General features: G+C 40.1%; 1 protein-coding gene across 2 annotated transcripts in view; it reads right to left on the bottom strand.

Annotated features, from left to right (window-relative positions):
- The window catches only part of LOC139459642 (glycoprotein-N-acetylgalactosamine 3-beta-galactosyltransferase 1-B-like), a 54,273-nt gene that overhangs the window by 5,978 nt on the left and 23,259 nt on the right, over positions 1-25,036 (bottom strand). The window contains exon 1 of one of the 2 annotated variants that reach the window (XM_071241239.1): positions 17,324-17,547. The exons of the other annotated variant lie outside the window; for it this stretch is intronic. The gene's annotated coding sequence lies outside the window, so the exon portion shown is untranslated. Of the gene's footprint in view, positions 1-17,323; positions 17,548-25,036 lie in introns of those variants that run through there. 2 annotated transcript variants of the gene reach the window in all.

Below are 25,036 nucleotides of genomic sequence, written 5' to 3'. Positions count from 1 at the left end.
TAATGTTAGCTTAGAGGGTCAGTGACCAAAGAATATTGACGAACCGGTACATACTGTTGATGGGAGGTGCGCCATTAGATGTCACAATGACACGTTCGGGGAAGGAACTTCAGCGTTGGAAAGAGATAGGCCATTATATACAGGTGGAATAATGTTGATTGTAATGTTAAAAACAGTTCACTCTAAGAACAAATTAAAACAGGGTGCAGTAGATGACAGAAACACTTAACTTGTATGTTAAACTACAAAATGAAATAGCCCAATGCGCATATTTATGGGAAACGCACGTATTTCCAAGAAACATTCTTGTTTCACAGGACCAAAACCGGATTTTAATCCATTGAACCAAAGGCAAATACATTAGGAAATGCGTGCTATGACCGGATTTGCGTTTGTTTTTCGATATGAACTAACTTTGGGTGTGTGTTTCATAAGAAGCTACACCTTTAAAATATATGATTGTCGTATGCACAAGCACCGTTGTCTGGAATGGTGTTTAGACCTTAACATAACAGTAAATCGAAGCTGGAGTAATCGACTGAAAGATAGCGAGGAAAACGTACGTGGTATGGTTATCACGTGCTCTCCGTGGAAATCACGTCCCATATTTCCTGTGCGATCACTGAGGTTGAGCGTGTGTTCACCAAAGAGAAGGATATTTTCAGCCTTGTCTGAGGCCATTCTTTGAAAAATGTGTTCCATCTTTGAAAGCGTTTACCGAGTTTCATATAAATGAAAACTGTGTAGAAATCTCGACGAAACACATTTTTCTGGTCCCTTGGCTACCTACATGCATCTACAATTTAGGTTCATATGTACTTACCGATGTGTAGTTCAGGCCGTATGTTTTGACCTTTTTTAGGTTTGATGTAGTAGTATAGGTAATGGGGGTTCTGGACCACTTCCACTGGAGCGGGATTCATATACCTATACTGCTACTACAGATGGCATTTTTTATGCGTAAATGACTATGCGATTTAACGATAGTCATGAGATTAAACTAAATTGACCGGATTTGCGTTTGTTTTTCGATATGAGCTAACTTTGGGTGTGTGTTTCATAAGAAGCTACACCTTTAAAATATATGATTGTCGTATGCACAAGCACCGTTGTCTGGAATGGTGTTTAGACCTTAACATAACAGTAAATCGAAGCTGGAGTAATCGACTGAAAGATAGCGAGGAAAACGTACGTGGTATGGTTATCACGTGCTCTCCGTGGAAATCACGTCCCATATTTCCTGTGCGATCACTGAGGTTGAGCATGTGTTCACCAAAGAGAAGGATATTTTCAGCCTTGTCTGAGGCCATTCTTTGAAAAATGTGTTCCATCTTTGAAAGCGTTTACCGAGTTTCATATAAATGAAAACTGTGTAGAAATCTCGACGAAACACATTTTTCTGGTCCCTTGGCTACCTACATGCATCTACAATTTAGGTTCATATGTACTTACCGATGTGTAGTTCAGGCCGTATGTTTTGACCTTTTTTAGGTTTGATGTAGTAGTATAGGTAATGGGGGTTCTGGACCACTTCCACTGGAGCGGGATTCATATACCTATACTGCTACTACAGATGGCATTTTTTATGCGTAAATGACTATGCGATTCAACGATAGTCATGAGATTAAACTAAATTGACTCCAGCTCACCAATACCTGGGTCCAATCATTGCTTTAGATGAGTCTAAATGGTAATAAAAATATTCTTCATTATTTTTATCGATAAAGCGATATTCAACATTTTTATTAAGTTCTTCGTTCATTTTACTAGGAGACCAGACTATATAACTACACTCTTTTTGTAAATTGATAAGAAACAATTGATTACCGTATTTGGTTGGTTTGACATCACTGATATAATAAAAACCTTGTGGTAATTCTCTCCATTTAATAGTTTTTTCCATTATTATATATTTATGTAAGCATTTGTCTAAATGTAATCACACGATAGTAAGCAATTTATTTTTAATCTCCAACCAGTTCTTTGGTTTTGGCACGGAATAATTGACGCGCTTGTTGCCTCCCCTGTTCTATGAACTTTTTTTTATCGTCTTCGCTAATACCATTGATCTTACGAGATTTTGATCGAATATCCTGCTTCACTGCGTTGTATTTGGTGAGTTCCGACAGCACTAAATGAAACTCATCCTCGGATATCTTACAATCGGTCATTGCTGTCGAAATATGATCCTCAATGCTGTTCAACTTTGCTTCGGCGAGTATTCGAATACTATCGTGTTTTAATGCTTTCTTTTGCAACCTATGATAAATGAATTTTATCGCTATTCCTGTCAGTCCCGAGACTCCGGCGGTTATTTCCATGCCGAGCACGATAGGCGCGGCGATTATAGTTGATAGTAAACCGACACCGGCTACACCGAGTCCCATGCCAGCCACTACAAGAGCGGTGTCAACTCCGTCCAGAGCATTCACAGCTCTGCGATACTTTTTATACAATCCAAGTCTCAACTCCCTATCCTTTTCTATTCGATGTTTTATGTCGCTTATTTGATGTAATCGAAATCCATCAACAGTTTCCATCATTTCATCGAGCGCTGGATATAAACTCATAGTGTATATTACGAATATATGATAGTCTTTAATTGGTCTTGCTTAAATGTTTTGAGAGTATACATCAACCTTATCAAATGTATATTATACGGCAAGAATATCTTAGAAAGAGAAATACTACCACTTTTAATAATTTGAACCCCCTCGAGGGATGTAACGGGTGATGCACCGACATGAATAATACTGCAACGTTGACGCTCGTGTTTCTTGAGCCATTTAATCGATAGACCTGGTAATATTTCGAAGGCATCTACCGGTGCATCTCCGAACAAGACTTCAATAATAAGCGTAGAAATATTAGGTATTGCACTCAAGTTAACTTTAATATTATCGAATTCTGTAACCAAATTTAAACTAACATTTTGGATTGCCGGACGACTATATAACATATGACCTGGTTTTTCTGGCAGGGGAGTGACTAACACACTTTTTCGTTTTGACGGGATATAGGCCGCGAGTACGATGCCACTATTTATTATCTTAGTTAAATTATGTCCCTTACCCATCATCGCATAAGGTGGGGTAATGACGATATTCAGTAGCCACTTGATGTTTGCTTCAACCATAGTCCATTTATTCTCACTGTTGTAAATAATATTGTACAGAGTGGTTTTAAGGAGTCTACTAACGTCGACATCGCTTAAATCTTCTAGATTACCAATGAATGTAACTTCTTTCCGCTTGTATACATCGTGTAAGTGTAAAGCGTATAACTTACCATTGGTACCGGGTTTACCGAATCCTTCCGTGTCTCCGAGATCAGAAAGCGCAATTGTATTACATTGTCTTATCGTTCCAGGGCCTGATGCATCAACCATTATTTATAATATGGAGTGTTACACTTAAGTATCCTATATGTACAGGTTGGTGTTTTACATCTAATACAGAAATTTTGAGGTCTGAAATAATACCACGCTTTAATTTTTTATATTGTAATGATGAGAAAGATTCCGTTCTACCGCTATTGTATTTTTCATTTCTCAATGGAACACTTCTGAGTAGAGTTGAAGGACTTTCTAGTTGAATATTATCCGTCGTGCTTATTTGATCAAGATGGATGAACAACTCTTTATAGGGAACTAAATCAGGTAATGTATCTCCATGTATTGTTACGTTGGTGTTTATAGGTCCATCGAGGAGTGGAAATCCAAGTTTAAGTACTAAGTTAATGTACATACTTACCTCTTTTTCTCCAGTGGCTAATTTCAGTCTCCCAGTCGCCTCATTTTGTGTGAGACTAGCTCCATTAGGCTTAAAAAATTCATCATTGAGTGAGCATACGCTGTAATACCCATCAGGTATAGTAATGACATCATAAACATTACGTGAGAATATCGTAATTATCACATTATTTTCTTTCGCAGCACTTATATTGATCCACCTCGGGTAATATGTTACATCGCATAGAGCGACTTCGAGTTGTCCATCTGAGTTATCGATAGTACGAAGCAGTTGAATAGACTGACCATTTGTTATTCCGAGGAGTGTAACATACATATCAAATATACAATGATACTATATCATAACTTAAATATGGAATCAACCATTATTTATAATATGGAGTGTTACACTTAAGTATCCTATATGTACAGGTTGGTGTTTTACATCTAATACAGAAATTTTGAGGTCTGAAATAATACCACGCTTCAATTTTTTATATTGTAATGACGAGAAAGATTCCGTTCTACCGCTATTGTATTTTTCATTTTTCACTGGAACACTTCTGAGTAGAGTTGAAGGACTTTCTTGTTGAATATTATCCGTTGTACTGATTTGATCAAGATGGATGCACAGCTCTTTATAGGGAACTAAATCGGGTAATGTATTTCCCTCATTTGATGAATCGACTATTATATTAACATTGGTTGCAAATCCAATTGTAATTCTTAAGTTCCTGTAAGGAATTACACCCATTATTCCAGGGGATAATTTCAGTCTCCTAGTCGCCTCATTTTGTGTGAGACTAGCTCCATAAGGCTTAAAAAATTCATCATTGAGTGAGCTTACGCTGTAATACCCATCAGGTATAGTAATAATTCTATCTCTTTCATGTGTTATTATTATCTCATTATTTCCTCTCGTAGCATTTATATTGGTCCACCGCGGGTAATACGTTACATCGTATAGAGCTACTTCGAGTTGTCCATCCGAGTTATCGATTGTATGAAGCAGTTCAATAGACTGGCCATTTGTTATTCCCGGGAGTGTAACATACATATTAAATATACAATGATACTATATCATAACTTAAATATGAAATCAACTTACATTACTAATCAATCGATTATAGTAACTGCCTCTGGTGCTGAATTTTTAGTTAAATTCCCCGATATCTTTGAAAAATACAGAGTCACGACAACTAGCGATAAAATGGTGCACGATTGGTTTCACAATCCGATGCAATTTTGGCAGAATCAGTTAAACTTTGCCATATGGTGTGCCACAACGGGATGTGGCGTATCTCTTTACGCTTCAGGATTTGAACTGAATAAGTCTGTTATGTCATTTCACGTGTACTATCAGATTAGACGTATACTTAAAGAAATTAGTGCTCCATTACCGCAGGATCGAGCGTGGAATTCCACAAATAATAATTATGATAGGTCCGCGTATGAGCGTATTTGTCAGGAATTTAATGTTTCTACGAGTAAAGATTGGCGCATTAAAGGAGCAAACCATGGTCTAGGTGTTCCTTACACAGAGGAAAATAAATCCGTCAAAGCAGAAAGCGATTATGTATATAGAGTACTTAATAAACTTCCAGTTAATTTTGGTAAGTTGTATAGTACCAGCAAACTTTACGCAAGAATATATGATCATTGGCATAAAACCGTATGAGCGTATTTGTCAGGAATTTAATGTTTCTACGAGTAAAGATTGGCGCATTAAAGGAGCAAACCATGGTCTAGGTGTTCCTTACACAGAGGAAAATAAATCCGTCAAAGCAGAAAGCGATTATGTATATAGAGTACTTAATAAACTTCCAGTTAATTTTGGTAAGTTGTATAGTACCAGCAAACTTTACGCAAGAATATATGATCATTGGCATAAAACCGGTGATTGGTATAAAGGCTGGGAACTTTATAGTAACGATTGGAGAGGGGATATTATGAGTTTTAAGAGTGGTTTAATTTACATTGTTACAAAATTTATACAAATGAACGATACCGCAAACGCTTGGAATGAATTCCTTAATGATAAAACGGAAAATAATTTTACTAAACCAGGATTTGTATGAGTTAATGAATCGATAAGAACTTATGTATGGGCAATTCTCGGAGCGCAATCTCAAACACGAACGTCCATTATCGGTTCTGGGACGGCGCTCGATGCGCAAAAACAGTTTGTCTCAAACGTGGAGGACGCCATTAATTCACCAGTTGACATACCATCGTCTATAAAGCGTTTTCAAGATGCATTACAGTACGCTCAATCCAAAGTGGACTTTGTTTATGCGCTGGGACTATACATGTCTCCGAGTAATATGGAACTTAAGATCGGTCAAGTGATCGGTTATAATAATAAAATTGTTATCGCTACCGATCAACAAAAACCAGGTATAAATTCAGATATGAACGTCGAATTAATAACGCAAACGATCACGGGTGAAAAGGGAATAGTCAAGCCGCAAACATCTTTTAATGCACAAACATCTACTAATGCACAAGTGTCACCGCATATTGCAGCTAAAAATCAACAACATATCGATGAAAAAACAGCGCTTGTAGTGGGTGGAGTCTCGGTTGGCTTACTCATGATTTGGTTAAATAGTCTTTAGCGAACTGATTTGGTGGTTAAATAGTTCTTAGCGAATACGTACAACAGCCCTGCAATTGCTACGATGAACCCCCACAAGTTTTGACTAAGCCAAGTGGTGGTCTTAGCTAATAAATTCAATAGCCAGGAAACAACACTCCCTATTATACCGGGAAGTGCGACCGCGGCTTTCTCAGCTAGCTTTCCCAGTGCTGAACCTAATGCTTTTAAATGCTTTTTTATCCACTCTCTTATACCGTTTTTATCGTTAGGCGGTGATCCGCCTCCACCTGTGCCACCTGTTAACGAGAGAGTCAAAGTCGATATAATAAATCCCAATGCGGTTAAAATACTAGCAATTGTTATTCCCTGTTCTCTGAACAATGTTTTAATTTTATCGGCCAGTGTAGTGTCATCGTTGAGGACTTGATCGATAGTTTCTCGAATACGACTGATTTGCGAACGAAATGCCTTTCTATTACTGGAAGCTGCTTCGAGGCGGGCCAATCTTTCCTCTTCTAGGTTACGCAATCTTTCAGCAACGCGACGTCTACTGAATTCATCGCCCGCCTGTTCGAGTTTTGTTTTCTCTTGAGCTATATGTTTGTCGATTTCGGATAGCTTGGCTGTATTATTGATGAGTTCTCCCCGCATAGTTTGCATTGCCTTGTCAAGACCTCGTAATTCCCTAATACTGAACTCCGAATGTGGTACCTGTAACGTTGAATTATTGTAATAGGTATCTAAGATTTCTCCGAGTCCTTCCGAGGCCACCATCGAGGCTGCTTCCAAATCATCTGTATTAACGAGTTCTTTCCTCATAGTCTGAAGAGCCTTAGTAGTCTTCGCGGGAAGTCGTCGGTAGTCTACAAAACCTAATTCATCACGAACAAAGCCGATGCCTTTTTTAGCGGCTATAGTAGACAAGGGTAGGGGCTTACGAGTACGAGAATGCATAAGATCAATATCCGGAGTGCCACGCAGTCGCAATATTCCTTTACTATCTAGCATAAACTTTGAATATTCACGACCTATTGGAGTAACATAATTTTTATCATCTTTTAATGCATCGTAATAATCATCAACGGCTGGTTTCAAAAGTTCATCATTTACGGTTGGGATCATAAAGCTGGTTTCATCAGTACCCTCTTCGATGGTACTAGTATCAGTTATGTTATCTAGATCAAAGTCATTATGTTCAAAATCAGTCATTTTTATATTAAACATAGGGTACATGTTTTCAATATAACAATGTCTTCGCAATACGGACGCAAGTTAAACCCACAACGTAGACTTCGAGATCCATTGGGGGTCAAAGCAATTCGTCAGTCTGTAACTATAACTAATAATCCTAGTACCATCGATCAGAATCAAACGCTTCTGGTTCGCTTTCCTAATCTCGGCGCACACGATGTGTTAGTTCCGGGAACTGTCCGACTAGCATTTACGATTGTTTTGACTTCTACCGACGTTAACAGGGAGCCCGTTCAGAACTTAGGTCGTGCTATCGTTAAGAAAATCGCAATTAAAATTAGCGGTAATGAGGTTTTGAGTATCGACGATAGCGATGTATACTATTGTTACATGGATCTCTGGAGAACGGATAAAGAGCGGGAAAACTTACAGTACCAAGGTATTTGTAATAAGAACACATTGAGACTGCGCGTAGATGCTTCTAGTGGTGATGGTACTGTCGTAAAAGATCAGGCCGTTGCCGACGCATTAGGTAACCGATTCTATATTCCCCTAGACTTTGAATTACTAGATTCCCACATGCCTTTTTATCAAGCATCCCTAGGCGATAGGTTAGAATACGAACTCACTTTTAACGACTACGGTAGAGTAATCAGAGCTGCTGAAGAAGCTAGCTATTCCATTGACAATATCTCGCTCGAATACGATATGATAACGGATCCTGAATTAGCCAGACAAATTCGTAACCAGTATTCGGGAAGTTTAGCCATTTTGTACGATCGCGTGCTGCGACATCGAAAGATCACGAGGGACAAAAAAGATATGATGTGGAATATCAATCTAAACGTCCCCTCGAGGTCGTTGAAGGGTATTTTAATGTTGTTCGAGGACCCCTCAGATGCGTTTAAAAGAAATACCGAGAAGTTCTACAATCCCAAGATTACAAAAGTAGAATTGACTATCGAGGGCGTTCCTAATCAACTATATAGCCAAGGAATGCTAGCGTATCACCAGTGGGATGAGATTAAAAAACTTCCTTCTATAAAACGTTCCCCGGAAGTAAACGCGGTCGTGAAAGATCTGTCTCTCGGGAGTGTATCGATGGGTGAATACCTCACCTCGAAGTACGCGCTATGGCTTGACATGCGAACAACGGACGATGACCAATTACACGGCAGTGGGAGGAGAATAGAAAATGCTAGCGAGGGTGTCACCATACAGATAACGAAGCTCGGGGAATCAGCTGGTAAATTAAACATATATTTGTACGTGATTATGGATGCGCAACTTAATATACAAAATGGGAGATTCGTGCAAGCAATCTATTGATAATCTTTTACCTAAAGATCCGCACTGCGCTATCATATGTGGGCAAACGGGCTGCGGAAAAACAGCCTTTATTCTACATATTTTAGAAAGTCATTATCGGGACGTTTTCGATCATATTATTATTCTGTGCCCGACTATAAGCGTTAATAAAACATACTTATCGAGAGATTGGGTAATGAATGACGACGGAATACACAGAGTCGATCCGGGCGATCGTTTACAAGACTGTCTCCGAGTATGTCACGAAAAATACAAAGGAGAATCAACCCTTTTCGTAATAGACGACTGCAGCGCGAGTAAAGAATTAACAAAAAAGAAAGATATGCTTTCGTATTTAGCATTCTCCGGTCGGCATACTCAACATAGCGTTTGGGTACTTACTCAAAAATACAACTCTGTCTTGAAAGATCTCAGAGAGCAGACCAAATGGGTAGCGCTGTTTCATTGCAAAGATCGAGATTCATTCGAGGAATGTTTACGCGAAAATGACGTCATTTATACCAAGGGTGAACGTGACAAAGTCAGAAAAGTGTTAGCAGCAACGAAGCACTGTAAACTCATATTAAAAACCGATCAACCAGCTGCTTATGCAATTGCTTAGCAAAATGTAGCAAAATGTAGCAAATTGTAGCAAAATTATAGCAAAATGTAGCAAAATTGTAGCAAAATTGTAGCAAATTGAACATTAGCGGTTAATATGACATAAAATGTGGTTCGAAATCATCATTCTTTCGCAACAGTTCATTATTATGGGATGTATTGGATACGTCATATTATATTATGTTAGACTGAAATATCTCCTTAGGTATTACATTATGGAATGCGACAAACTCATCGAACAAATGCTCAAAGAATCTGATGTAGATCAAAATGTAGATAAATCTTTAGATAAACATAGAGAAAGACTCGCGGCTTTGGTAGCCGGTGGAAAATGTTCCCAATATTTGGGAGAAAATTATACCATCGAAAAAATTGATAACATGACCGACGAAGAGATTAAAAAACTGTACGCGCTACGAGTCTAGACTGGGAGCTACCATGACTAAAACGATAGGGTCGTCTATATTACAACTATACACAGTCGTAGCTAGTACGTTTCTCCCCATCCCGGCAGAACATCGCATGTATTTATGCGAATCTCTAGAGAAAGACCCATTCATCGAACACGCTATAAGCTCAGTGAGCTGTGAGTTTTATCATAGATTCGGAATGTTCTTAGCTCCGTTCACCACAGCTTTAATAACGGCTAGGTATTGTCAATTTAAACATACGTGCCCACTTAATAATATAAATGGAGACACAACAGATTGCGGAACCACAATCACAACAGGTGACACCACAACAGATTGCGGAAACGGAACAACAGATTGCGGAAACAGAACCACAAGTGAATGAGGAACCACCACAAACACAAAAACAAGCTAGAGTTACTAAGAACCCCAAAAAAATAGCTGCAGGAAGAAAGGGAGGGCTGGCGCGCAAAGCAAAATTAATAAATAATTCAAATCCGATTAAAACATGGGCACTAGTAGGAGTTGCTGGTATAGCGGCTGTATGGTTCTTTTATAAGACCGGAGAAGAGAAAACGTCACCCCCGATGCAACAACAAGTTCAATTAGAGGTTAGTCCTCATATAATGCTATAAGAAGCATGACTACTCCAGTTACAGACGGTAAAATGTTGGTAAACGCGACGTATCATTCAGCAGTGGTCACTGGCTTGGCCATTGGCTATGCCCGTATGGCTAAAATGATTACTAAAGCCACACCTCCCAAGCTAGATTTTAATGGATTTGATATAGGTATGATGGTTCTGGATATTGGATTAGCAATGGCAACGAAGGATATGCTCATCAAACAAGGACTTATCCCGGAAGACATAATGAAGTAATTAAACATTTGAATATTTATATTCATATGGCATCAATTGCGATGATGGTCGGTGGAGCTGTTGTTAATGCTCTAGCTTTTTCAGGGAGTAATTATTTATTTTCCAGTATGAGGGAATCAAACGCTAAAGAAGTTGAAGAGGAGCGTAAACGACATAATAAAGCATTAGAACAATACCAAGCAGCTCAGTTACAATAAACGCAGCAGAGAATGAAGAGATTAGACTTTATTCATGAACAACTGATTAAGGAAGGACATTCAATTCAAACGTTTAAGGATGTTGAATCCGCCATGCACGAATACTACCTCGTTTATGGGAAAAAACTCGACCCAATACCTAGACCAACAATGAGTCAGTTTTATACACCGTCAGAGGCTCAGAAAGACCGAGAGGTCGCATTTGTTATTATGGGGTTATCTGCTCTATTGATTTTCAGCTATACACTAGTGTAGATGTGATTTGCATTTAGACAAATGATATGATAGATGTATATACCATGAATAACTGCAAGTTTACACTCATGGGGAAGACGACTCTATGTAACCGCCGCTGTGTTGATGTTTACTGCGGTATACACAATTATTACATCAAGCGTGGACACATAAACTATAAGTGTTCTGAATGCGGGATAGGGGTCAAAGGTCATTATTGTTTATGTAAGAAACACGGTGCTGATAGGGTCAGGAATCAGATTATTTATGCTAGGAAGAGAGATTACATCAATGAGAGGAATAGGTTGGGGAGGATACGTATTTAGATATATGAAAACAACCAATTAGACAAATGAATCATTTTGCATATACCATTCAACCACAATGGTTTTTGTCAGAGAGTTGAAGGCTATGGCAAAGCAACGTGGTCTACGTGGATATTCTCGAATGAGAAAAGCTGAATTGATTACCTTACTCGGTTTGGAACCACCACAGACTGTTAGAGAACTCAGAGTTCGAGCGAGAAACAGTGGGCTGAGAGGTTATTCTCGAATGAGAAGAGCTGAATTGATCGCTTTACTAGATAATAATCAACAAGAACAAGACGAGGATGATATTCAACATAATAATAATGATAATCAACAACAACAAGAATTAATATTTGTACCCACATCCGCCGGCGTTGGTAAATATCTAAGAGGTTGGAAGATGGATATTAATTCCAACATGGATGTTAACGATATTAAGCCCATCATATCGAGTAAAATTAACGAGGAATTAGATGATTTACAAAGTATAAAATACCAGCTGACGATTAAAATGACATTGAGTAAAAGTAACGCAGACGATAGCGTCGAATATACCGAACCATATTTCCGTAGCAATCAAGAAGTTATAACCGAATCCGATACTATAAACGCATCATTAGATACATCAATTCAGAGAATACAGGAAACTTTAGAACGCTGGACTAATAGAGGTTCGGGTTGGGGTGTGGATAGAATCGATAGTTTATATTTAGATATAGCAAATTATATGCCTTTCAAAGGTGGATCTTATATAGATTTACCCCCGTATTATAAGAAGAAAAAAGCCATAATTAACGTAAAAAATAAATCCGATGATTGTTTAAGAATGATGATAAGATCTGCATTGTTCCCCGTAGACAAGCATCCGGATAGACCTTCTAGCTATCCCCAAAACGATGGACTCAACTTCGATGGTATAGACGAACCTACACCAATATCACAAATTGATAAAGTGGAAAAGCAAAATAATTTAGCTATAAATGTTTTCGGACATTCTAAAGGAATTGTTGTACACAGGATAAGCTCCGCTCCGGAACATATTCCCAGAATCAATTCATTTCTGATCGAAAAAGATGGAAAATATCATTATACATGGATAAAGAGTTTAAACAGGGTGCTATACGATCAAACAAAACATAAGGAAAAGAAATATTTCTGCGAAAGATGCCTGCATGGGTACAGCAGACAAGATCTATTAGAAGCGCATAAAGACTGACTGACTGACTGAGTATTGTTTTACGCCGCTTTTAGCAATATTCCAGCAATATCACGGCGGGGGACACCAGAAATGGGCTTCACACATTGTACCCATGTCGGGAATCGAACCCGGGTCTTCGGCGTGACGAGCGAACGCTTTAACCACTAGGCTACCCGACCGCCCCGCGCATAAAGAGGACTGTAGAGGTGTTGGACAGAATGCTATCAGGATCGATATGCCTAAAGAGGGAAAAAATATATTAAAATTTGAACATTATTGTAATCAAATGCCAGTACCGTACGTAATTTACGCCGACTTCGAAGCGCTTATCAAGCCCATAGAAAATACCGAACGCAATACTGAGAGTAGTTTTACCTACAAAACTCAAGAACATATTCCTTGTGGGTTTGGATATATAGTTGTAAGGTATGATGGGAAAACAAACACTCCCGTGATTTACAGAGGTCCCGATGCAGCGGGAAAGTTCCTAGAATATCTACAAAATGAAGAGAGAATAATCAGGGAAGAATTATCGTGTAAGAAACCCATGCGTATGACGATAGATGATTGGAGGGCCCACAAGAAGTCAACGAGTTGTCACGTTTGTAATAAACCCCTGGATGGGGATTCCGTAAGAGATCATTGTCACGTCACGGGTAATTATCGGGGAGCCGCTCATAACGAGTGTAACTTGAAACTAAAAATGAATGCTCAAACAATACCCATCCCCGTTGTGTTTCATAACCTTAGAGGATACGATTCACATCTCATTATGCAAGCTATCTCAAAGACCGACGACGGTTTAACGTGCATTCCCAACAATATGGAAAAATACATTTCGTTCTCGTTGACTAAACCTATACATTATAGGGACAAGGATGGGAAATCTAGAATAAAGCAAAGTAATGGGCTTAGATTCATAGACTCCGTACAGTTTCTGTTATCTTCCCTGGACAATTTAGCTAAAGCGAACAATCCAGATGACTTCGCTATAACAAATCAATATACCGATAAGATAACTCGTCATTTGTTGCTGAGAAAAGGTGTATATCCTTACGAATATATGGATGATTGGTCCAGATTCGAAGAAACTGAATTACCACCCCTCGAATCATTCTATAGTAACTTAACGGAATCTAGAATAACAGATGCCGATTATGAACACGCTCTGAAGGTCTGGGATAAATTAGGTTGTAAGAATTTAGGTGATTATCACGATCTGTACTTAAAAACCGATGTACTGTTACTCGCCGATATATTCGAGATATTTAGAAAGACGTGTTTAAAACAATACGGCTTGGATCCGGCATGGTACTATTCCAGTCCCGGACTATCGTGGGATGCATTGTTGAAGAAGACCGGCGTAGAACTAAAATTACTCACAGATTACGATATGCACTTGTTTATTGAGAAAGGATTAAGAGGGGGTATATCGATGGCGGCGAAAAGGTATTCTAAGGCTAATAATAAATTAGTGGAAGGATACGATCCGAGTAAACCGGACACGCATATATTATATCTCGACGCTAACAATTTGTACGGATGGGCTATGAGTAAACCTTTACCCACGGGTGGTTTTGAGTGGGTCAATGATATCAATAATAATGATGAGAATAAAGGGTACATACTAGAAGTTGACCTAGAATATCCGAGTTCCTTACATAAAGACCATAACAGTTACCTGCTAGCTCCCGAAAGATTAATGGTTAATAAAGACTGGATGTCGGAATATCAACGTTCATTGATGGGTAATAGTAGGTTAGCTAACGTAGAAAAACTCGTACCAAATTTGATGGATAAGACAAAATATATAGTTCACTACAGAAATCTCCAGTTATATCTATCATTAGGTATGAAACTAAAGAAAATACACAGAGTTCTTAAGTTTGATCAAAGCCCTTGGATGGAGCCCTATATAAGGCTGAACACAGATTTAAGAAAGATAGGCACCAGCGATTTCGAAAAGAATCTGTATAAGCTCATGAATAACTCGGTATTCGGTAAAACTATGGAGAATCTAAGGAAGCGTGTTGATGTTAAATTAGTCAGATCTAATGAGGAAGAAAGACTCAGGAAACTTATAGCCAGTCCGGCTTTTAACAGTAGCAAGATATTCGATAACGACTTAGCCGCGTTGCATATGCAGAAGAGTAATATAAAATTCAACAGACCGGTTTACGTCGGTATGAGTATTAAACACTTAATGTATGACTTTTATTACAACGAACTTAAGAAGCAATACGGCGATAGATGCGAGGTGTTATATACCGACACAGATTCTTTATTGATGGAAATACAAACCGAGGATGTGTATAAAGATATGGCAGAAAAAATAGATATGTACGACACGAGCGATTACCCAAAAGATAATCCACTGCACAGCGTTGTAAATAAAAAGGTGTTAGGTAAGATGAAGGATGAATGTGCTGGGACTCCTATAGCGGAGTATGTAGGATTAAGACCTAAGATGTATTCTATAAAGAAGTCCGATAATGGGGAGATAAGAAAAGCCAAGGGTGTTAAAAAGTATGTTGTAAAAAAGCATATCAAACACGAACAGTATAAAGAATCATTATTCAACGGTAGAACGTTCAAACACGAGATGAACTCTTTAAGAAGTTACGATCATAGGATATATGGATTAAGAATGAACAAGACATCATTATCCCCCTTAGATACAAAGAGATGGATTGATAATGATGGTGTAACTACCTATGCTTATGGTTATGGTGGTAATACCGTACCGTCGGGAACTATGAACAACTCTTCTCGTACAAATGCCCTACCCGGTCCATCTTGAAGATAATAAAGAATAGGCTCTCCTTCTTTCGTAACCAATCTACTAATGTTATACGTCTTAAGGGACCATATGGGATCGGTTGCGCGACGTAGGCCTCCTTCGAGTTCACCGGGCTGGTATAAATATCTTACCCTTACTCTATCCGGAAGTTTTTGTTCTTTGCCCCTCCTCGGTGCTGAAGATTCGGAAGTCACGGATTTCATTTTAATCGCATCGGATGGTTTCTTCCCTATTAATCTCGTTACTTCATTATTCAGCGCTGATACAACGGCTGATAATCGTGTCACCCATTCGGTTGATCTCAATCGCTTGGATTTCATTTCGATCCCATACTGATAGCCAAACAAACGTTCCGCTAGAGTCCGGTTAAATCTTTCAACGATGGCTTGACTACGGTGGGCCTCTCTTTCACCACGGACGATTTTGACGTCGTGCTTTGTTAAAAGTTTAGTTACCGATCCCATAAACTCGCGACCGGGATCTACTTGAAATAGCTTAGGCCATTTTAGTGGTCCGCGTTTATATATGCGGCTCAGTGCATTAGCTACTTCTGTTGAATCTTTCGAGGTTAATGGCTCAGCCTCTTTGTATCGACTAGCCACATCCACTACTGTTAAAGCGTATTTATACGTTTTGCGTTTTACCTTATCGTGAGGAAGAAACAAGAGGTCAGCCTGTTGAACTTCATTCTTGTAGAAATATCAAACTTCTTCCTCGGTATATAACGCGGTGCCGGTAAATATATTTGCCACAACGCTTGTTTCTTTAACCAATCCTTGGCCACATCTTTAGATACCTTAGCCGCGGTGGCTAATTTTTTTATTGCTCCTACACCTTTCCAATATCCTCGTGGGCTATAGTAAATTTTATTCATTATTAATTAATATTGATGTTTCGTTTAATACAAATCATGACTATCATTAAATCGCATAGTCATTTACACATAAAAAATGCTACCTGTAGTAGCAGTATAGGTATATGAATCCCGCTCCAGTGGAAGTGGTCCAGAACCCCCATTACCTATACTACTGATGTTTTAACTAAACGGGTGGTACTCGTCCTTTGAAATTGGCAATTAAGGCAAAAGAGATGGCAAGTAAGCAGAAGATCCACCTCTTGGAAATTTGAAATGCTCTTTCGTTGTATATTGAGCACAAAAGTATATTCCTGTAAAAATACCGTTTTCATTTATAGCCCTCAAAAATGATTTACGGTTATTTTTTGTTTAACCCCGCACTCAGCAATATTCAAGAAATATGACGGTCTTATAAATAATCGAGTCTATTTACTCGATTATTTATAGACCGCTGTTATATAGCTTAAATATTGCTCAGTGCGGCGTTATACAACAAACAAACAAACAAACGTAACACTAAGATAGCATTGTGTAATGGAGCCCTGGCCAGAAGGACAAGCTCTTACTAAACCGGCAGATCTGCATGATCCGTGCAGTCTGTAACACGAGCAGGCAATGTGTTCACGGGCTAGTAAGTTGTCTGACACACATAACTCCAATGAAGGCCATGCAAATCTCTAACATTTGGCAAGTCTAGATTAATGCAGTTTCTGAAAATGGAGAAAGTCTCTTTGCTCCTTTTTATTTTATTTTTATAAATATAATTTAACAACTCTTTTTCCTGTAAAATATGGTCATTTCAGAGACTAGATGTTAGTCTAGGCAGTAAGTTGTGTGCTGGCGGTAACTTCCTATACCAACATTATGTTATAACTAAGGTAATTCAAATTTGCTTCAAGACATTATCGATAAGCATTCCAGTCAAGGTCACGAATGAGAGAGGCTGTGTATTTCCTGCTCCTGTTTCCAAGACCCTATCAGATGAAATTACCTGTTTGAAAACTGTTCAACTCCGCCCTTTTCCGCCCCAAACCTGTCACTGTGTCGAGGTATCCGTTCACAACAACAATAACACACACATGTAATGATCCCCGAGAATCGTCAAGTCAATGCGAGGACTGTGAAGTTGGAGATGCATGTTTCTTGGGTTATGGCTTCGCATTAAGGAATCGCATTAATAGAAATTTAACATTTTAAACTTTCTCACATGTGGAGGCGTTGAGTCGGATACAAAGTACAAAGGCACTGGAGCGGGAACAATATCTGTGTGTATGGCAAATGTCACGTGACATTACACAATGTCTGCATCTACCCTCATATATGATGTTCCACGAGAACTAGAGAATGATGAACTACCGATGTGTGAGCCTGTCTGTATTCAAGAAGAAAGGTATGCTGTAATCCACGCTAAGAAAGGCAAGGCATTTGGTGTAGACAACGTCCCCGCGGAGGTTATATGTAATGACACGTGTATTAAATATCTTCACAAACTCTTCACAGTGTGCTTTAACTCTGGGCGTATCCCTGCCAGTTGGTGTAAAGGCATCATCAACCCTATTCCGAAGGCTTCTACTGAAGACCGAAGTGACCCACTCTCATACAGAGGTCTTTACGAATAAACGTCTTTAAACATACGTTGAGGATCATGGTATACTAGAAGATAACCAGAATGGTTTTAGAAAAGGACGATCAACAACGGAGCATATCTCTACTATAACTTCTATCGTAGAAACACGGGGGGCACGGGTGGCCCAGTCGTCTGAGGCGCCGCGATTCGCTGCCAGAAACCTATGATTGTGGGTTCGAATCCCGGTTGGGGCGGTCAGGTAGCCTAGTGGTTAAAGCTTTCGCTCGTCACGCCGAAGACCCGGGTTCGATTCTCGACATGGGTACAATGTGTGAAGCCCATTTGTGGTGTCCCCCGCCGTGATATTGCTGGAATATTGCTAAAAGCGGCGTAAAACCATACTCACTCACTCACTCGAATCCCGGTTCACCCCGATTATGTTTCTAGGTTTGTCAGCACCATACCCGTGCTCGTGGGTTTCACCGAAGTGGTAAACGTCTGAGACCTGCATCACTTCGGGCTTTCCTCCCACATTAAGCTGACACGCCGTGATATAACTTGAATACTGTTAAAAGCAGCGTTAAACCCAACTCACTCACTCATAGAAAAACGGAAATCGCTTAAGAAGCCAACATATGCAGCCTTCATAGACTTCGGAAAGGCGTATGACTGCGTGGATAGACAGAAGATGTGGGATAAACTGCTTGAAGTGCACATAAAAGGTAAAATGTTTAACTCTATTACATCACTGTACAAGAACGTGCAATATTCTGTCAGACTCAACGGAAGATCAACACCATGGTTTGATGTAAAATGTGGACTAAAGCAGGGATACATGTTATCACTGCTACTTTTCAACCTTTTCATAAATGACCTTATCGCTACCATAATCCAAACGTCCATAGGAGTTGTTATCGATGAGATGACTGTTGGTATACTTGCATACGCCGATGATATTGTGCTATTTGCGGAGTCGGAATCCGAGTTAAATCTACTATTGGACTGCTTGAGTATATGGTGTCAGACCAACTCGATGGCTGTGAATACTGACAATTCCAAAGTCGTACACTTCAGGAGCTCCTTAACTACGAAGACTAATTGTATTTTCAAGTGAGGGGGTCAGATCTTGGAGATCGTCGATTGCTATAACTATCTGGGCATTCTCTTGACAGAACATCTCGACTATAATCGTATGGCCAGAGCAGCAGCCAGTTCAGCCAGTAGATCCCTGAATCTCCTCATATCTAAATATAAAGCTCTTGGAGGTATGCAGTACAAGACTTTTCCTTAGATATTTGACTCCATGGTTTGGTCAGTAATAGAGTACGGTGCAGGAATATGGGGGACATACAACAGTCATGCATCGAAGCCTTTCTGAACGGGGGCTATGCGGTTTTTCCTCGGTGTAAGGGAACACACGCCCAACGCCGCTGTCGGTGGAGACATGGGGTGGACTCCCCCCGTCGTGCGACAGTGGGGATCTGTATCACGCCTTTACATGAGATTACGCACAATGGATGCTGGACGTGTAGCACATAAAGTTCTCAATTGGACCTATCGGTGGGAGGCGCGACGTAAACGGAATCAAGTTTTTAGAATACACCTGAAGTTTGATGCACTTGGACTATCTCATTTTAACAACATTAATTACACGTATGACAAATGTTACGGCACAAGGACCGTTCAGGAAAAGATATTTGAGCAGTTCACAGAAAATTGGATGAAGCTGATCAATCAAAAGAATAGCGTACGTGGAACAGGTGGAAATAAGCTGAGAACCTACGCCACTTTCGAAGTCGAATATAGAGTCGAATCCTATGTGTTGGGTGAGCTTCAGCGGTCACACAGAAGCGCCCTTTCAAGATTCCGGTGCGGAGTTGCGCCGCTTCACATAGAAACTGGACGTTACAACAGTACCCCTATTGAAGAAAGAACTTGTTATGTATGCAGAGATACAATTGAGGATGAAAAACATGTTTTATTACACTGCCCACAGTACCAGTCTTACAGATGCCACCTCCTTTCAAAGTGCAATTCAATCTGTCCTGATTTTAGTGATAACCAGAAGCTAGGTTTTATACTTTCCAGACCAGAAATGATTTTTACATCTGCCAAAACCTGCAACAGAATTTTATTAGAACGAACACGGGCTTTATACAAATGATTTTTACGATGAGTTTTATTACGGCTATTAGGATCTTTTTTATGTATTTATATGTCATACGCTTTTAGTCTCTCATAACTCTGCTTAGAGTGGCTCGTGCTACGCCTTCATATTGTTATACCTTGTAAATATTTTAGAATTTGTAGCGAGGTGAGACTTTAATAAACCATCTGTCTGTCTTCTAGTAATCCGCGAATTACCAATATTCCTGGATTGCCTAGTATAGGTCAAGTACCTATATGGTGTGGTGTGGTGTGGTGTGGTGTGGTGTGGTGTGGTGTGGTGTGTGATGTGATGTGATGTGTGGTGTGGTGTGGTGTGGTGTGGTGTGGTGTGATGTGTGTGTCACAAAACACGTCAGAGGGTTTTTATGAGATTAAAAACCCGAATCCAAGGGATAAAACCGAGATGTTTTAAATCGCTTAAAACACGAGGGGAAGTGTTTTATCTCACTTATAAACCGAAAAAGAAACGAAAAACAACACATTGTTATGTTTTAAACATACCTTCTATGAACCTTAGGACATGGGTGTAAAATATCTGTTCTTGGAGTACGGTACTTGAAAAAGACATTCTTTACGGGAGTGTGAATTCTCAGCGCGTCTGTAGCCTAGTGGTACATTCAGCAAACTATCAAAATTTGTGAAAATATATTCACATGCAAAAGAAACGCAAGTGGTTTTAAGCAAATAGGTAACAAACACGGAACCATAAATTGATACGAGTTTTAGCAAGTAGCGAAGCCTGATGGTGTTATCAATATTTTTGATTGCATTTTGTAAGCCCCGAGTAAAAACGCAACATAAAAAACGAACGAATCGCCCAAACGCACCATTTAAATGCATATGTGGGTATCATGCACCCATTTCTCGAGAAATCGAAAATGCACGAACTGTCACGAACTGTAGTGGGTATAAAACTGTGGCCGATTCTTGGACCTACCACTCCTTGGTCAACAATACCACGCCTAACTCAAATTCAGAGAAACCAGGCTATCGGACGTTTGGAAGCTGGAGAGTCTGTCCAAGATGTTGCCCGTCATTTCAACGTTAACATAACCACAATTTACCGTCTCCTGCATAGATACAATGCTACACAGACCACAGATGACCTTCCTCGGAACAGTCGTCCTCGGGTCACCACACCTCGACAAGATCGGCAGATTACCCGTCAACACCAGCGAAAGTGCTCGACAGACAATAGGAACACATAATCGACACATTCGCCGGGACACTGTGATCCGATGTCTCCGTTCCAACAACCCCAGATGTCACCGACCAGCACGTCGTCCTGTTCTCCAACCACGGCATCGACAAACACGACTTCAGTGGGCACAGGGTCATCGCAAGTGGCGTCATCGTGAGTGGAGGCCTGTCATCTTCTCTGATGAAAGTCGCTTTTGTGTCTCCCATGCAGACGGAAGAGTCAGAATTTGTCGGCGTCGAGGTTCGCTGACAGAAACGTTGTAGAAAGGGATCCATGGGTTGGACCTAGCGTCATGATATGGGCAGGGATTGGACTTAATGCGAGACCTCGACCCATGTGCTTTCTGAATGTTGGTCAAGGTCGGGGACACGGCTCAGCGGCATATCGACCAAGTGATCAGACCCCACGTTGTTCCATTTTTTTGCACAACATCAACTACACATTTTCCAACAGGACAACGCTCGTCCCCATGTTGCCAGATCCCAGAGCTACCATGGCCTTTCTGCAACAACACAGCATCCGTGTTCTACCGTGGCCAGCCCTCAGCCCTCAGCCTTGATCTGAACCTCATCGAACACTTGTGGGTTGAGGTTCAAAGGCGTCTGCACAATGTGCGCCCAGTCCCTACAACTGTCGATGATCTAAGCACAGCTGCTCTGGATGTGTGCAGGAAGATCCCTAGGCCTTCACAAATCGTCTGATCCACTCAATGTACAGGAGATGTGTGGCAGTGATCAATGCTAATGGTTGTCACAACAGGTATTTACTGACATTTTGGGTATTGACCCGAACTGTGTAAGCCCTTAACATTTAAAAAACCAATCATGTCATCTGCCTTTTAATCCATTAAACTGTCTTCAGTCAAATTTCTATCAATCTTGCCCTTTTAGTATTTCTTGTCTCTACTGTTGAAAATAAATAACATGTATACTGCATACTCGACTTGCGTTTCTTTTGCGTGTGAGTATAATACTCTCTGTACTAAAGTAAATCACTTTTGCCATTTGATCACATTGTATTTTTTGTATGCATGTATGTTGTATATGTTGCTCATATACCACCGGCCAGTGGTTTGAGTTAATAAAGAGATTGAATTGAAATTGCTACTGATACGAAGTTTGCATGACCGATCTGCAGGAATATATATAATATAATGTAAATAATCTCAATTGATTTTATATTTCATTACATTGTGTTCAAGTGCAAAATAAATTTCAAGCGAGAAACATTAATATGTTGCAATATTAATGGAAGTTGTATTTATAAAATCCAAAGGATATTATAACATCCATGTTTATGAGATTTTTAAACCCACTGGAGAACAATATGATGACGTCACTGGACATTTAGTTTCGAGGTTGTAGCATGGTTGCGGAGTTTTTCCTTTGATATTACCTGTGCAAAAACTCCCGATAAAACATCAAGGCGTGGAGCTGAGATTTTGTGCCTAGGGGCGTGTCTGCACATATCAGAGTTACAGACTGTCACGTGATGAACGAAAGGGACAAAGAAACTGCTCGACCGTGAATTTACCAGTCACCTGGTACGAATATTCAAATATTGCTTCCGACGGAGAGAGACCGCACCTTAAATTGGACCACAAACAAACAGAATACGGAGAATTATTTACAGTGACGTACAAATGTTGTGAGTCTAGGTTTATTTATTCAACGGTCACAATGAGAAATATTTCAGAAACTTCACAAATTACATTTTTTACAATTGTAATATGGACGATCCTGTGATATTATTGTGACCACTACGTGATGTAGAAACACATGCCTTATTCCACAGTTTCCCTTAAAAAAAGCATTGGATAATATTTCGTTTATATCTAAATATGATATCCATGAAAAAGAGGTGAGATGAAGTGAAATTGGGTTTAACGTCGCGTCCAAGTTTATTGCACTTATATAGCGACGTTCATGCACGTGTGTGTGTGTGTGTGTCTGCTTGTACTTGTTCGGACTGATGCCGATTTATAGTGCTATCACACTGAGATACCATGCCGCAGTTTAACATGAATACCCCACTCAGATACAGTATACTGACTCCGAGCCGACCAGTTCTTGTCTTAGCCCCTTAATGCCGAGCCCCAGACAGGGTAACAACAAGTACCGTCTTTTGGTATGACGCAGCCGGGGATCGAACACCGCTCTCCGGGCGGACGCTCTACCACTAGACCACGGAGGTGGTCCCATGAAAAAGAAACTCTTACAGAAACGGTAACATTTGCGGATGAATGTGAATTGCCGCACACAAAGGCGTTTGAATATTTTACAAGTACAAAATTTATAACAAAACCTCGATGTTTCCAATTTATAGGATCGTATTCAGTATCGTTCCCCAGAATAATATAAACTGAATCACATTCCGCATATATACTGAACAACAAAAGTTCTGTGACATTGAATAAGATTTAATGCAAAGTTATGTTTTTTACCAAATCTGAAACAATTTTGGTTTGCAACAGATTAAAGACTCCAGTAAGTGTTCAAATGGTTTAATTTGCCATACTGACTTCAGAAAATGCGTGATTTCATAAAAAACAAAACAATGAACATGCCAAAATGTCAATTTACAAATCAATAGCGTGTGTGTCCGCCTGGATGCGATGCAAGCAACACATCTTCGACTCATGGAATGGACCAGGCGTCGCACTGTCCATATATCTGCTGGAGCATGTTTCGAAGTTCCCGGAGTGTCTGTGGAACACGTGGTTGACATCTCATCCCACATGTGCTCGATTGGTGAGAGATCGGGGGAGCGAGCCCACCAGGGGATGACATTCACGTTGTTTTGTTGATGAGAATCCTAAACAAGTCGAGCAATAGAAGGCCGGGCGTTGTCATGTTGAAAGGTAATACCTGGGCCATGACGATGCAAAAACGGTAGAACAACAGGGTCGATGATCTGGTTGCGGTTGCGCTGTCCATTGAGATTTCCCTCTACCACAATCAAACGGGTCCTCTGTCTTGCTGTGATCCCACCCCATACCATAAAGTTGCCGCCCCCGAACCGATCTTCTTCCATGACACAATGATTGACGTAACGTTCACCTCGACGTCGGTACACTTGAAACCGTCCATTGCTGTGGTGTGGATGAGGTGAAAACGAGACTCGTCAGTGAATAGAAATTGTCCCCACTGCATGGTCGTCTAGCGTAGACGCTGTTTGCACCACTGTAGGCGTGCTTGAAGGTGGTTTCCTGTCCAAATTGGACGTCTGGTGGGTCTTCTGGCGACAATCCCTGCACATCTGAAGCGACGACGTACTGTTTGTGAAGATATTCGTCGAAGGCCAGGGATATTCTTGCAGTCACTGTTGCTGGCTGGAATTGATTTCGTAGGTGTGTTGTTCGAATCCAGTTGTCTTGTCGATTATTGGTTACGCGTGGCCTGCCACTCCGAGGATGGTCTCTGACTGCATTCGTCTGTTGCAAACGTTGGCATAAACACTAAATGGTGTTTCTGCGGACGTTACATTGTCTTGCAACATCGCGTTGACTCGATCCTGCTTCATGCATACCAATGGCTCGCAGGCGCTCATTTTCGGACAGGCGTGGCATTTCGTAGTGTTGAATAAATGCGTAATTTTGTTGTTTTTCTGAGTGGTTGTTGTCAGCACGATGCTAAGGAATGCATATGGAATACCGTTAACGCACATGTTTTTATACCCATTCTTGGCTAGTGAAATGCATGGGGCTTGCATAAAAGTCAACTTTTGCATGGAATGCATGCTTTTCTGTTGCAGTTGCGTTTTTGTGA

This window comes from Haliotis cracherodii, unplaced genomic scaffold, assembly GCF_022045235.1.
Source record: "Haliotis cracherodii isolate W230 unplaced genomic scaffold, xgHalCrac1.p SCAF_13, whole genome shotgun sequence".
Lineage (NCBI taxonomy): Eukaryota > Metazoa > Mollusca > Gastropoda > Lepetellida > Haliotidae > Haliotis > Haliotis cracherodii.
Note: the sequence above shows the minus strand (reverse complement) of the source record. Positions and strands in the feature narration are given on the sequence as shown.